At 55.1% G+C, this 16,705-nt stretch overlaps 1 protein-coding gene and 1 non-coding gene across 5 annotated transcripts in view; one reads left to right on the top strand and one right to left on the bottom strand.

The window, feature by feature from the left end:
* Positions 1-16,705, top strand: part of PTPRE (protein tyrosine phosphatase receptor type E) — a 2,259,327-nt gene that overhangs the window by 1,817,180 nt on the left and 425,442 nt on the right. The gene's annotated exons all lie outside the window — the stretch shown is intronic.
* On the bottom strand, positions 11,144-11,294 carry LOC138474862 (5.8S ribosomal RNA). Its single transcript, XR_011269092.1, has one exon. It is a non-coding gene; the product is annotated as a 5.8S ribosomal RNA (ribosomal RNA).

Raw genomic sequence — 16,705 nt, 5'->3', positions numbered from 1 at the left:
GATGCTCGACAGCACTGCAGTATCACGGTCTGGGGTTGAGGGGGGGATTTTGGATTTAGAGGCGTTCAGTCATAATCCCACAGATGGTAGCTTCACCCCATTGGCTCCTCAGCCAAGCATGCACACCAAATGTCTGAACCTGCGGTTCCTCTCGTACTGAACAGGATTACTATTGCAACAACACATCATCAGTAGGGTAAAACTAACCTGTCTCACAACGGTCTAAATCCACCTCACGTTCCCTATTAGTGGGTAAACAATCCGATGCTTGGTGAAATCTGTTTCACAATGATAGGAAGAGTCGACATCGAAGGATCAAAAAGTGACGTCGCTATGAAGGCTTGGCCGCCACAAGCCAGTTATCCCTGTGGTACCTTTTCTGATACCTCCTGCTTGAAACCCAAAAAGTCAGCAGGATCGTGAAGCCCTGCTTTCACGGTCTATATTCATACTGAAAAATCGAGATCAAGCTAGCTTTTGCCCGTCTGCTCCGCGGGAGGTTTCTGTCCTCCTTGAGTTCGCCTTAGGACACCTGCGTTATCCTTTGACAGGGTGTACCACCCCAGTCAAACTCCCCACCTGCCACTGTCACCGGAGCGGGTCGTGCCCGGCAGGTGCCGGGTGCTTGGAGCCAGAAGCGAGAGCCCCATGGGGCTGGCCCCCCGCCTCACCGGGTAAGTGGAAAAACAATAAGAGTAGTGGTATTTCACCAGCGGCCCGAGGGCCTCCCACTTATCCTACCTCATGTCTCTTCACAGTGCCAGACTAGAGTCAAACTCAACCGGGTCTTCTTTCCCCGACGATTCTGCCAAGCTTGTTCCCTTGGCTGTGGTTTCGCTAGATAGTAGATAGGGACAGTGGGAATCTCATTCATCCATTCATGCACATCACTAATTAGATGACGAGGCATATGGCTACCTTAAAGGTCATAGTTACCCCATCCGTTTACCCACGCTTCATTGAATTTCTTCACTTTGACATTAGGAGCACTTGGCAGAAATCACATTGCGTCAACACCCTCCACAGGCCTTCGCAATGCTTTGTTTTAATTAAACAGTCAGATTCCCCTGGTCCGCACCAGCTCCAAGTCAGCTGCTAGGTGTCGGCCGAGGCAGAATGCCAGCCCTGAACCCCCAGAGGAAGAACAAGATTGGCGAACACTGCAGCTGGGGTGATCCCCAGGAAGAGACCGGCTCGCATCCAGAGGCTGACTTCCCGTACCTACATTGTTCTGACATGCCAGAGGTTGTCCGCCTTGGAGACATGCTGCGGATATGGGTACGGCCTGGCGCGAGATTTACAAAATCTCACCCAGATTTTTAAGGACCAGCGGGAGCTCACCGGACGCCGCCGGAACAGCGACGCTTTGCAAAGCTCGGGCCCCTTTCTCGGGGCAAACCCATTCCAGGGTGCCCTGCCCTCACAAAGAAAAGAAAAGAACTCTCTGTGCGGCTGGGGGCGTGGCTACAGAGCCATGTAGGAGGACGTGTTTCCAAGGAGGCTCCTGATGATCCGAAATGATCCGAGAAAATGTGACACATTGAAACCATCCTGGTCTGAATACATAGTTTGCCCGAGTTTATGAACTAACACTGCCCAACTGGAGCTGGAGATGGTGAGGATCAGCGCTGTGATGCGAGCGAAATCAGCCGGAAGAATTTTGTGGCGGTGCGCTTGTGAGGAATCTAAAATGGCGATCCGCCAACAACAAAGAGATGTGGAGGACAGCTGACTCGCAAGCAGCCCGTTGTAGGAGAGAGAGCTGCGCTCAGATCGGGTCTGCCAGAAGGGGCCGCGAGTAGAGCGGAGCTGTGAAGACCCCCTGTGGCCACAGCGCGGGACCCGGGGGAGAAGCCAGACATCGGAGTAAAACGGCAAACGAACAGTGCCGTGATTGAAAAGCGCATGCCCGGTGCGCGACGAAACGGGACTGGAACCCCAAGCAGTCTGCGTGTATGCATGATAGACTACAAGGCTGCTCACCCATGAATAAGTGACAGTACAATATACACTGCAATACTCGGCAGTGTATGCGCAACACATACGAGGCACCGGCGTGCCCTCAAGCAGCTGTAGCGAAGTGACGGCGTGTGAGCCGTCCAAGCATTAGGGGCGGTTTCGCTTGCAGCCGCAGTGGAGACTTGGTCATTAGACAGGCCTATGACAGGGCAGCTTTTCGGGTCGTGCATGGTGTCCACGGCTGCAGGCTCCGTGTTGCGGCCATTCGGACCGAAGGTAACGCAATAACACGGATGTAGAGGGTCAGCTTAGTATACGGAGTGCCACACAGGAAGACCCTGAAACGGATGCAATCAAGTTTCACTGATAATAAAGCCGAGCACAGCCTAAGGGTTGCCTGAGACCTGACGGAGGCACGCAGGCGGACCCTGATTAGATGTGATAGCAGCTCCTAGCAAAACAGATGCCAGCTTAATCATATTACCCTTTGCAACGTGTATAAGTTCACGCATCCACCAGGGACAAGGGAGTTGATCTTGCAATTGCAGCACAGGGCAGGGTCATGCAGAGCGCTGACCCTGCAAACATGGAACTATTGCATGGTGGAATGTGGAACCAGTAACTAGAATGAACCGGTGGCGACCAGAGCACTACTGACTTATATTGAACTAACTATCACGTTGCCAAGCAATTCTTTGAATGGGCTGCGATGCAGAGCTTGGATAGCGCATTCAAAATGGCGCCAATGCGCGTGTGTATATAGACGCAGGGAGCTGCTCGGTACGCTGTGCACCAAGCGGATCGATCAGAGGGAGGCGACGCTGGGAGCATCCGTCTCCTTTAACGAGGTGATGGGAGGAGAGAAAAGAGCACCGTTGCTGCTCACAGACAGCTGATAAGCTGAAATGCCCATGACACAATAAACCCAGCGCCGCACCGTGAGACGAAGAGGCGCAGGCACACATCGGCAACCCAACCTGAAACAAACTCCACTAAACCATCCTGTGGAGGCTAGTAAACACAATAGCACAACGAAGAACAAGACATGCCTATGATTGATTTACGAATGCTGATCCAGCCACCCGAGCGGCACAGACAGGCTTAGACAGAAACACAGAGACTTGCAGCCGCCTGTAGTGGGAACAAAGAGACGTAGACAACGTGCCCGAGGTGGCCGCAAGAGGTAACTGCAGATGAAGGTGTACGGGGTTGCCCCATGAAAGTGGGGACCAGCAAGAGTGGCCACCAGAGCCCGCAGAGCCACACCAGCGCCAGGCAGACAGCCCGGGGAGCTAGATCGACTGGAGCAGGGTCCTTAGTCCTGTGAAGGCTGAATTAACCCACATGGGTATATGGGAGGACACAGTCCATTCTAGAAATAGGGGAGGTCGCTGGAGGACACCCCTGAAATGATCAGGCCGGGCCTAGACATTTTGGGCAACTTAGCACGTTCTAAAAGAGGACAGCACGTTTTGGGGCCGACTCACTTTACCCTGACGCAACAAGATGTCCAACAAACCCATCAGACAGAAAGGCAAGCAGCCCACACTGGACGATTTTGCCAAAACACCACCAGGTGCAGAAGGGGCCAGGAAGAAAGACAGGACCCCCGCTGGGGGCCCAGACATTATGGGCAACCAGGAGGTACTTGCGGCGATTGCGGACCTGAAAGTGGCCTTTGAGACCAAACTGGGCTTGGCAATCAGTGAATTGAAAGCTGTACTTGAGCTCAAAGGACCTGGAAAAAGAGGTGGCCCCGAACACAGCAGCCTGTGCTGCCCATAAATCTGAACTTCACGCCTTGGTACAACGTGGGCAATCTGGAGAGCAGGTCGGAAGAGGCGGAGGGACGCGCCCGAAGGAACAATATTCCCATTGTCGGAAGGAGCTGAGGGAACTAACCCTACAAATACATCGAGTCTATGCCATTACAGGAGATAACCGGGGGAGCTCTGTCCTAGGGGTTCACTGTAGAGAGGGCACACAGGGCCTTGATGAGGAAGCCACCGCTCGGGAACCCTACTCCCCCCCCCCTCAGGCCGGTGATAGCGAAGATCCTAAACTACCGGGACCGGGAAAAAAATCCTTGAACACTTTCGGAAGGGCAGCAGGATACAAAGAGGTGCTGCGAACATAACGGCATACCCGGATTATACCTTGCAAGTACAGCGCAGCCGCATGAACTTTGGGTCCGTGAAAAGAAGATTGCGGGATGCAGGCCATAGGTACATGCTGCTTTTTCCAGCTAAACTGAAGGTTTTCTACAAGAGCAGAACCTTATTTTTTGACACCCCAGAGGACGCCATGTGATGGTTAGATGCGCAGAGCTGTCCCCAGGAACCGGACATCCAGGGAGCAGAAGGTGGAGATAAGTAACATGCGTCGGAAAAGCGCCCTAGGTGCTGCAGCTCATGACAATGGGACTTGAATATAGCATTGCATATACCGGCAGAGGAGTGTGTTCAGAGCTACAATTATAAATATGAGACAGTGGCACTGGAAACCTTGATATAGATATAGGAGCTATACGGAGCATGACCTCACACCCCCATAGCGAATAGTTTAGTTAGGTCACTGGTAGTTCGGTGACACCCTGCTCGGTTCTGGGCTGGGTCCTTTTAGGGCCGAACCAAACACAGGGGGGCCCGAGATCCAGGGATGGAGCTGGGCACTTGTTGGGGTTGGGGTAGACGAAGGGGGGGAGGTGGGAGGGTGAGAGGGGTGTGCAGTGGTTTGAAGTTGGGGGATGGGGAGTTGGGAAGGGGGTTGGAGGGAAGTTTGATGGGAGGGAAAGGGTATTGAGCCAAAATGTGACCGTTAAGAGGCGGGATATCATGGTGATGGCGCCAGGGTGCCTTACAGTGGTTACCTGGAATGTCAGGGGCCTCAACAGCTATCTGAAACGTAACAAGGTGATGATGTATCTGAAAAGGATGAGGACCGACATAGCATTATTGCAAGAGACCCACCTCACTAGGGAGAAATTGGAGGTGGTTAAGAAGAAGTGGAGGGGGTGCCTGGTGGGATCCACATACTCGGCCTACGCTAGAGGAGTTATCATCTGGGTGGCACCGCAGGTGCCATTTCAGCTGCTTCAGGTCACGGGTGACCCAGATGGCAGATTGACTGTTGTGAAGGGTATATTGGAAAACCAAGAAGTGTGTATTGTAAATTTATATGCCCCTAACCAGGACACAGCGGCTTACTTTAGGACCCTGTACGGTAGAGTCGGCCCTCTGCTGGGTGGTGGGATTATTTGGGGAGGTGATTTTAACTGTGTACTTAACCCTAATGTTGACAGATCGGATAGTAAGATAGACAAACCAACCCCAGCAGCAAAGGTGCTGCAGGCCCTCCCGAGGGACTTCGACCTAGTGGATGTCTGGAGGCAGTTGCATCCAGTGGATAGACAATACTCGCACTATACGGCACCACACGCCCTTCACACAAGATTAGACTATGTGTTCGCTTCCGCAGAGTTGGCAGGAGATGGAAGGTGCGGAATACAAAGCTAGGGTGCTTTTGGACCACTCCCCCCTGGTCCTGGAGTGGCAGCATCAACCTCCCAGGGCACGAATTCCCACTTGGAAACTCAGAGCCGAGGTTCTGCAGGACCCGGGATTCAGGGAGGATTTAAGAGAGGCGATCACTGAGTACTTCGAGATAAATACTGGTAGTGTAAGCTCTATGGGAACTGTTTGGGAGGCGTTTAAGGTGGTTTTGCGGAGGGTTGCCATTTCGAAGTCTAGGGATTTCCAGGGGGGCATAGAGCAGAGTGGAAGGGAATTGAGGAGGAGTTGGAGGGCAGGAAGGCACCGCTGATGAGGACAGAGACAGGATAAGGCAATTACAACAGGCCAGTGGGGACTGCTGGGACAGGTTATGTGAACTAAGCTATAAGAAATACGTGGAGAGACAGCACGCAGGGGGAGATAAGCCGGGCAGGTTGCTGGCCTGGCTATACAAGAGTGAGACGCCGCGAACGGTGATCAGGGAAATTAAAGGCAAGGGAGGGTGGACTCAGAATACCCAGGAGGGGGTGAATGAGGAGTTCCTGAGATTCTATAAACATCTTTATGAGGACCCAGGTGGCCCTAGAGACCACGAAATTCGGGTAAGATTGCAGGACATGGGCCTACCCACCTTAGATGAGGCAGAACGCGCAGACGTAGATGCCCCTATTACGATGGAAGAACTCGAACTAATGGTTCGCTACTTGCCCACCTGTAAGGCCCCCGGTTCCGATGGGCTTCCAAGTGAATTTTATAAAACCTATGAACAAGAGTTGCTTCCTCCGGTGCTGGCCATGCTTAACCATCGTATGAGCAAGGCAGGCTACCAGAGACCCTGCGAGAGGCGGTGATTATCCCGCTTCTGAAGCCGGGCAAGCCTATCACTGATTGTGGGTCGTACAGGCCCTTATCGATGCTCAATCAGGTTAGTAAAATCCTCACTGATGTACTGGCAAATAGGCTTAAGGCTGTCATTGGTAAACTGATACACGCCGACCAAACGGGCTATGTCAGGAACATAACTGATAATCTCAGAAGACTGCATCACATCCTTGACCAGACAAAAAATGACCCAGGTGAACTGGCAATAGTTTCACTAGACGCGGTCAAGGCCTTCGAGCCAGTGAAAAGGCCCTAGTTGATCGCAACCTTTAAGGGCTATGGAATGGGACCAGGGTACCTCAGGTGGGTGACAATGTCATACAGCTCCCCGATCGCCAGGGTCAAAACGGGTGCTATCATTTCGGACAAATAGTAACTAAATAGAGGCACTAGACAGGGCTGCCCGTGGTTGCCCATGTTATAAATATGGGCACTGGAGCCATTGGCCACCTGCCTGAGACAGCAATACGAGGAGATAGGTATTCGCACTGCGGATGGCATGCACCTTGTTTCTTTATATGCGGACGACATACTGTTATATTTACGCTACCCAGAAGAGAACATGCAATATATTCTAGACATGATGGAGCAATTTGCCGTTCTCTCTGGCATAGCTGTCAACCCCAAAAAGTCTAGCGTGTTCTCTCTGGGGAGATACAAGCTTGTCTTGCCCAGGAGTCTGCCAGTGTTGCCGATTACCCTGGCACACAAAGTCGTTCCGATATCTCGGAATTGACATATACCATATGGCAGAAGAACATACACGCAACATGGTTAAAGCAGTAGAAGGAATTAAGAACAGCATGGGATTCTGGTCCAGGTTACCCCTGGCTATGGTAGCTAGGGCTGCTCTGCTAAAAATGGTAGTTTTGCCCAGACTGTTGCATTTCTTTGTTAACATCCCGCATGGGATCCCGAGGCGCTTTTTCGCTAGCCTCCATAGCCTGTGTAGGAGCTTCATCTGGGGCAACTCCAGGAACAGGGTGGCCCTCTGGAAACTACAGAACTCATGTGATAGGGGAGGGATCAACCTGCCAAATTTTGAGCTATACTATCTGGCAGGGCAGCTGCAGTATGTAGCAAGATGGCTGTCTGGCGAGGAGACGGCAGAAACCAGGCTGCTGTGCAGGGAACTGCTCCCCTTCTTTCACAAAGAAGTGGTGTGGCTGTCCAAGTCGAGGGTCCGGGGGATGGCGGGGCTGCTGGTACTGGGATGGGAGATATGGCACAGAATGTGGCAGATTGCGGGACACCTGGTTCCGTACTCTATGCAGGTGCCGCTTGCAGCACTATGTGGAGAGGATCCCCAGCTGATACAAGGGGTCCGCAAGTATTGGGAACCAGTGGGCCTGGCCACCCTGGGAGACATATGGCTGGAAGGGGAGGCATTAGAGTTCCCGAACCTGATCGAAGATACTGGGGTGCATAAAGGGCAGTACATAACTTACACCAGAATTGTCAAGAGAGTACGAGTGAAGTGGCCAACATAGGTGCTCACCGGACAACCGGATGCCACCATGGAGGCTATATATGATATTTCAGAGGGTGGGCATGAGATTTCCCGCATATACGAGCTGTTGGGGTCCAAGGTGGGGAAGGACTTGACCCAACAGACAACTTTGGGAGGATGAGGTGGGAGAGCCCATGTCGGATGGGCTCTGGAAAAGAGCCCAAAGATATCATAAAAAAGTGTCCCGGAACGCAAGGCTCCAGCAGATCCAACTAAATGTCACACATGGAGCATAGCTCACCCCCAGTAAAATCGCTAGGTTTGGTGGCCATACGACTCAGAAATGCCCTAGGTGTGGGGTGGAGGAGGCTGGGCTACTCCACATGTTTTGGGCCTGCCCTGAGGTGGGGCGGTTTTGGCAAGAAGTGAAGGCACGCTTAGCAGGAACCGGTATTACACTGGAGGTGGAGTCGGCCTGGGCATGCATGCTGGGGGGATTCCCTAGGCCACGTAACTTAAAGCACATAAGCAAAATGAAAGATCTAGCATATGTCCAGGCCAAACGAAGGATAGCAATGTGCTGGAAGGCAGCCCAGTGGCCGAGGATAGAGTTGTGGTGGGCTGACCTCTTAAAATTGGCAGAGGCAGAAACGGCTGTTTGGTAGTACACGGTTTGTAGGGGAGGGGAGGAGGAGGTAGGACCCCTAATTGAATGGAGGCAGCTGGTGGCTACCATGAGTGGCCCCCCAGTCTGATCAGAGCGATGATAAAACGGATAAAGAGACGACGATAAACCCGCCTGAAAAATCACAGGATGATGACATGGACATATTGGCTCAAGTTAGGGGGAAGGGAGTTTCATGAGACTGGACAATGCTGATTGTAACACTCTGACGCTGAATCTGATGATGGAAGTCCCAAGAATTGTGTGTTATATAAAATAAAAATTGTTTTTTCCAAAAAAAAGAAAAAAAACTCTGTGCGGCTCCCGCCGGCTTCTCTGGGATCATTTGCATTGCCGCACTGGACGCCACAAGGGCGCCTGTCCCTGCCACTTTGGATTTGGGGATCTGAACCCGACTTCCTGTCGATCGGCTGAGGGCAATGGAGGCCATAGCCCATCCCTTCCGAACGGCGGCGCTCGCCCATCCCTTAGGACTGACTGACCCATGTTCAACTTCTGTTCACATGGAACCCTTCTCCACTTTATTCTTCAAAGTTCTCGTTTTAATATTTGACACTACAACCAAGATCTGCACCTGCGGCGGCTCCACTCGGGCCCTCGCCCCGGGCTTCTGTGCGTACTGCAGCAGCCCTCCTACTCGCCTGACATAGCCCCCGCGGCTCTCAACGCCGGCCTGGTATGGGCCTGATGCTCCAGGGCCATCCATTGTCAGGGCTAGTTGATTTGACAGGTGAGTTGTTACACACTCCTTAGCGGATTCCGACTACCATGGCCACCATCCTGCTGTCTATATCAACCAACACCGTTTCTGGGGACTGATGAGCATCTGTATCATGCGCCTTAACCCCGGGTGCAGTTCATCCCGCAGCGCCTGTTCTGCTTACCAAAAGTTGCCCACTGAGCACTTTCATACAATATCCGGCTCCACACCAGCAAGCCGGGCTTCATACCCATTTAAAGCTTGAGAGCAGGTTGAGATAATTTTGGCCCCAAGACCTCTAATCATTTGCTTTGCTAGATAAAACTGGGGTTTCCGTGTGCCAGCTAACTTGAGTGAAACTTCGGAGAGAACCAGCTACTATATCATTCGATTAGTCTTTTGCCCCTATACCCAGGTCGGATGACAGATTTACACATCAGGACCGCTACAGACCTCCACCAGGCCGAGTTCACCATCTTTCGGGTCCTATCACACACGCTCATGCATCATCTCTGACAGAGCGGGGGAGACGGATCGGTAGAGAGCCCACCGCGACAGGATGCCACTGCAATCGCCGGGCACCGGCCCTCCACATCATTACATCACAGGGTTTCATTCATCCCTCTGACTCGGGCAGGTATTATATTCTTAGTCAGTGTTTCCAGACAGGTCGGGTGGTTAACCGACCCCTGGCGCCCTTTGTGGGCCTCCCCGCCCGGCAGCACGACGTGGTTGGGGTGTATTGAGGGCAGTCCACCACAGTCACATCGGGAGCCCAGTCTCCCGTGGCCACTCTAGCAACCCCCAAGAGGGGCCAGGACAGTTGCCGGATAAGGGCCCGGTGGTGGTCTATCTCCCTCAGCCCCGTGAACACAGCGAAACTGCTGTCAGGGGGCTGTAACACTCTCTGTTGGAGCAGAGAGCCACCTGCCCCCTGGGGCCTTCCCAAATGCGCCCTGCTGGGGCTGCATGTGCCCGGGCCGCAGACCCGCAAGGGCCTCCACCGTTCCAGGTGACCAACCTGCCTGCCGTGTTGAATCCTGTGGGTGGACTGCACAGACCCCACCAATTTACCGCTCAACCGTTTCACACCCTCTTGAACTCTCTTCAACTTTCCCTTACGGTACTTGTTGGTCACCAGTCTCGCGCCCGTATTTAGCCTTAGACAGAGTTTACCACACGCTTTGGGCTGCATTCCCAAGTAACCTGACTCCAAGAAGACCTGATCCCGGTGTGCAAGAGGCCGCTATCGGCCTAACACCATCCGCGTGGGGAGACTCGATCAGAGGGACTTGAGCCCCGAGTGATGCCGGGGAGTCGGTCTTCTGTACGCCACATTTCCCACGCCTGCTGCTGAATGGGGATTCGGCGCTGGGCTCTTCCCTTTTCACTGGCCGTTACTGAGGGAATCTTGGTTAGTTCCTTTTCCTCTGCTTAGTAATATGCTTAAATTCAGCAGGTCACCATGTCTGATCTGAGGCCGTGGTCGGGGAGCACAAAGCTCAGGGCAGCTGGCCTCGGGCCGTATGGGGGGTTGCCCCAGCCCTTTGCGCAGGCGAGTGTATTCTGTCCCAATCTGTGACCAAAGCCCACATGGTCACGAGGTCCGTGCTCCATGGTCATCCTGCGCCGGCAGCCGTGGGACACCAAAGACAGCCACACACAGCACGGCCAGGTGCCCCGGGGTAGGGTGAAGGAGCGCCAGGCTTTTTTAAAGCCTGCTGCCGCCGCCACCACATCCGGGGCGCGTCGGCCACCCGGCCCTCCCGAAACCAGCATGAGGTGGGGAAACTGGGGAAACGAGGACGTGTCGGCAATGAGCTTGCGCGCCAGATCCAAGGATCCAGCGACGGTGCTGATCGGGGTCTGACCTTAGGGGGATGAATGGAATGGGGTCCTTGCGACAGCCCCAGCCACGCCCCTGGGAGTGAACCCCGGGGCGATTGATGTACAAGCGACCCTCAGACAGGCGTAGTCCCGGGAAAAACCCAGGGCCACATGGTGCGTTCGAAGTGTTGATCAATGTGTCCTGCAATTCACACTAATTCTCGCAGCTAGCTGCGTTCTTCATCGATGCACGAGTCGAGTGATCCACCGCCAAGAGCCACAGGCAACTTTTTTTGTCCTAGACGTCGGCCTGACCCTGCCGGTGCAGGAGAGGTTGGGGGAGGCAGCGCTGGCTGTGGCAGGACAGCCCAGCTCCCTGTCTAGCTCGGCCGAAACCATTGTGGTTTCAAAAAAATAAAAAATAATAATCCAGGTGCTCAGCCTGACCGCCAGCTGCAGCAGCACAGCGCTTCCCAGGGGGATGGAGGTAGGCCGCTCAGCCACCTGCCCACACGGCCCGATCCACTCATCCTTCCCCGACCCCTTCCCTTTTGGGAGGGGGGGCTGAGAGATGGACAACGAGGCAGGCCAGAGACAGCACAGACAGGGGGTCGGGTGGGACCACTAGAGTCTTCAAACCCCAGCCCGGCCGCATAGGACCCAGCTCCAGGTACCTGGGCAAGAGGGAAGGTCACCCACTGTGCCAGTGGGCCTGGTCATTGCTCACACACAGATGTGGGCGGCTGGAAACTTGGCGCCCACCGTCAAGTGAGCCAGCTGCACCATGGCTCATGCCTGGCTTGCCCGGGTGCCTGTCTGCCTGGGGAGGCACCCCTCGAGAGCAGTCAGGTTTCCCTCGGCTCCCGGCTGCCCCAATCAGGGCTTCCCTGGTGACCGGGGTGTGCCCACCAATGCCCAGCCGCTGGCAGGTCAGAGAGAGGAGTGTGTGCCCCCCGGCCAGCGCAGATGCGAGCTCAGAGAGGAGAGGGGGCTTGTTGACCACGCGCACCGGACCGCTCTGCGAGAGGTGCCCCGGGCTGTGGGTGTGCACGTCTGGGATGCAACCGAGGTCGGGCCCACGGCTCTCCTTCTCTCTGCTCCGCTGTTAATGATCCTTTATGCCCCCACCCACAAGCAGAAACCATTCACACTCAAATGCCCCATTTCTCCTTCCAAACACGTTCCAGATTCAAATGCCACCTCCCTCCTGACCTACATGCCACCATCCCTCCATCCGAACCTACACAAAGACACCAACATCCGTCCCTCCATACCTACACCAAGATGCTCCACCCCTCAGAGCCACACCCATATGCTTCATCTCTACCTCCACACTCAGATGGCGCCATTCGCCCTCTCTCTATACCCACACCCGATTACCCCATCCCTTCGACACACACATGCTCCCACCACTCCAATAAACCAACATCCTTCTCTCTTGACAAACATACCCCATCCCTCCATTCACACCCAGATGCCCCCTTCCTTCCCATCAGAGCGCTCCAGCCCTGACCCACATGCTCCACCATTCCCTGACATGCCCCCATCATATGCCCATTCCATATCAACAATGCCCACTCCGATCCAGACTCCACGATGCACAATCCCTTCCTCAAGACCCATACCATGATGGCCCATGCTCCCTCCACACAGAAAGATGCCCCTATCCGTCCTCCGACCAATGAGCCCCAATCCTTCCCTCCAGACCCACACCAATGTGCCCCATCCCTCCCTCCAGATGCACATCAATGTGTCCTGTGCCTCCCTTCATACCCAAAGCAATGTCCCCATCCCTCCCTACAAACCCACACCCATGTGCACCATCCCTTCCTCTCAGAACCACACCACAATGCCCCATCCCTCCCTCTAGACCAATACCATAATGCACCATCCTCCCTCCACATAGCAAGATGCCCCTTGCATCAGATGCCCATGTGCCAATCCTGAATCACATGCAGATAGCCCCAGCCAACCCCCTCTAAAACCACCCATCCTAGTATGCCCCCATCCGCCCAGACCCACACCAATGTGCCCCGTCCCCTCCTTCCAGACCCACACCAATATGCGGTCATCCCTCCCCAGACCAATGTCCCCATCCCTCCCATCAAACCCACACCAATGTGCCCCCAACACCTCCCTACAGAGCCACACCAAGATGCCCAGTCCAACTTCCCAACCCACACCTAGATGACCCATGCCACCCTCCAGACCCACTGTGCCGCATCTCTCCCTCCAGAAAAACGCCCATGTGCCCCATCCACCTCCCTCCAGAGCCATACCAATGTGCCCCACCACCTCCCTCTAGAAACACACCAATGTGCCCCCACCACCTCCCTCCAGAGCCACACCAATGGGACCCGACCACCTCCCTCCAGAGCCACACCAAGATGCCCGTCCCACTTCCCAACCCACACCTAGATGACCCATGCCACCGTCCAGACCCACTGTGCCCCATCTCTCCCTCCAGAAACACACCCATGTGTACCATCCCTCCACCCAGATCCACACCAATGTGCCCCCACCACCTCCCTCCAGATCCACATCAATGTGCCCCCACCACCTCCCTCCAGAGCCACACCAAGATGCCCCATCCCACTTCCCAACACACACTTAGATGACCCATGCCACCCTCCAGACCCACTGTGCCCCATCTCTCTCTCCAGAAACCTGCATGTGCTCCATCCCTCCGCCCAGATCCACGCCAATGTGCCCCCACCACCTCCCCCCAGAGCCACACCAAGATGCCCCCACCACCTCCATCCAGAGCCACACCAAAATGCCCCGTTCCACTTCCCAACCCACACCTAGATGACCCATGCCACCCTCCAGACACACTGTTCCCCCATCTCTCCCTCCAGAAACACACCCATGTGCACCATCCCTCCTCCAAGATCCACACCAATGTGCCCCATCACCTCCCTCCAGAGCCACACCGATGTGCCCCCACCACCTCCCTCCAGAGCCACACCAAAATGCCCCGTTCCACTTCCCAACCCACACCTAGATGACCCATGCCACCCTCCAGATCCACTGTGCCCCATCTCTCCCTCCAGAAACACGCCCATGTGCCCCATCCACCTCCCTCCAGACCCACACCAATGTGCCCCACCACCTTCCTCCAGAGCCACACCAATGTGCCCCGTCCAACTTCCTAACCCACACCTAGATGACCCATGCTACCCACCAGACCCACTGTGCCCCATCTCTCCCTCCAGAAACACACCCATGTGCAACATCCCTCCGCCAAGATCCACACCAATGTGCCCGACCACCTCCCTCGAGAGCCACACCAATGTGCCCCACCACCTCCCTCCAGAGCCACACCAAAATACCCCGTCCCACTTCCCAACCCACACCTAGATGACCCATGCCACCCTCCAGACACACTGTGCCCCATCTCTCCCTCCAGAAACAAACCCATGTGCCCCACCACCTCCCTCCAGAGCCACACCAAGATGCCCCGCCCAACATCCTAACCCACACCTAGATGACCCATGCTACCCACCAGACCCACTGTGCCCCATCTCTCCCTCCAGAAACACACCCATGTGCACCATCCTTCCGCCAAGAGCCACACCAATGTGCCCCCACCACCTCCCTCCAGAGCCACACCAAAATGCCCCGTCCCACTTCCCAATCCACACCTAGATGACCCATGCCACCCTCCAGACACACTGTGATCCATCTCTCCCTCCAGAAACACACCCATGTGCACCATCCCTCCACCCAGATACACACCAATGTGCCCCCACCACCTCCCTCCAGAGCCACACCAAGATGCCCTGTCCAACTTCCCAACCCACACCTAGATGACCCATGCCACCCTCCAGACCCACTGTGCCCCATTTCTCCCTCCAGAAACACGCCCATGTGCCCCATCCACCTCCCCCCAGAGCCACACCACTGTGCCCCACCACCTCCCTCCAGAGCCACACCAAGATGACCCGTCCAACTTCCTAACCCACACCTAGATGACCCATGCTACCCACCAGATCCGCTGTGCCCCATCTCTCTCTCCAGAAACACACCCATGTGCAACATCCCTCCGCCAAGATCCACACCAATGTGCCCCACCACCTCCCGCCAGAGCCAAATCAATGTGCCCCCACCACCTCCCTCCAGAGCCACACCAAAATGCCCCGTCCCACTTCCCAACCCATACCTAGATGACCCATGCCACCCTCCAGACACACTGTGCCCCATCTCTCCCTTCAGAAACACACCCATGTGCACCATCCCTCCACCCAGATCCACACCAATGTGCCCCCACCACCTCCCTCCAGAGCCACACCAAGATGCCCCGTCCAACTTCCTAACCCACACCTAGATGACCCCTGCTACCCACCAGACCCACTGTGCCCCATCTCTCCCTCCAGAAACAAACCCAGGTGCACCATCCCTCTGCCAAGATCCACACCAATGTGCCCCACCATCGCCCTCCAGAGCCACACCAAGATGCCCCGTCCAACTTCCTAACCCACACCTAGATGACCCCTGCTACCCACCAGACCCACTGTGCCCCATCTCTCCCTCCAGAAACAAACAAACCCATGTGCACCAACCCTCTGCCAAGATCCACACCAATGTGCCCCCACCACCTCCCTCCAGAGCCACACCAATGTGCCCCCACCACCTCCCTCCAGAGCCAAACCAATGTGCCCCCACCACCTCCCTCCGGAGCCACACCAAAATGCCCTGTCCCACTTCCCAACCCACACCTAGATGACCCATGCCACCCTCCAGACACACTGTGCCCCATCTCTCCCTCCAGAAACACACCCATGTGCACCATCCCTCCACCCAGATCCACACCAATGTGCCCCACCACTTCCCTCCAGAGCCACACCAAAGTGCCCCACCACCTCCCTCCAGAGCCACACCAGGATGCCCCGTTCCACTTCCCAACCCACACCTAGATGACCCATGCCACCCTCCAGACCCACTGTGCCCCATCTCTCCCTCCAGAAACACACCCATATCCTCCATCCCTCCCCAGAACCACACCAATGTACCCCAACCCACACCACTTTCCCTATCCCTCACCCAGACCCACACCACTATGTCCTATCCATCCCTCCAGACCCACACCAATGTGCCCCCTTTCTCCAGAGCCACGCAAAAGTGGCTCATCCCACCAGACCTACACCAGCATGCTCCTATCCAACCATTCAGACCCCAGCAAGATGCCCAATCCCTCCCTCTAGTCCAATAACATAATGCCTGATCCTTATTCCAAATAGCAAGATGCCCCTTCCCCCTTGCAACAGATGCCTGTGTGCCATCCCGAATCACACGCAGATAGCCCCAGCCAACCCCCTCTAAAACCACGCATCCTAATAATCACACCCTCATAAAACATTAAATCACTCTATTAACCCCCATTGATCAGTTAAACACAAGCATACACTGTCTCCCTGTTCCTTTTCTTAGCCCTCCATACCTTTCATGTTGAATAGCTGAGCATGATTTTTAAAGTAAATGTAATTTCCTGCTCCCCCGTCTAAATCGGGTGTCTTGCAGGAACGTTCACGGTATCCGGAAGAAAATTCCAATTTACAGCCAGCCAAAAGCACACGGGTTGCTGCTGTTCCTGCAGCCTGGCAGCCAGAGCCTTGCCGCTCAGGACGCTCCGGGGCCTCCTAGAAATGTTCCCGGTGTTGAAATTCCAACCCCAAACGCTGCTAGCCAAA

The sequence above is a fragment of the Ambystoma mexicanum genome, chromosome 8 (assembly GCF_040938575.1).
Source record: "Ambystoma mexicanum isolate Mex_15411 chromosome 8, UKY_AmexF1_1, whole genome shotgun sequence".
Classification (NCBI taxonomy): Eukaryota; Metazoa; Chordata; class Amphibia; order Caudata; family Ambystomatidae; genus Ambystoma; species Ambystoma mexicanum.
This window is presented reverse-complemented; position numbering and strand designations above follow the sequence as displayed.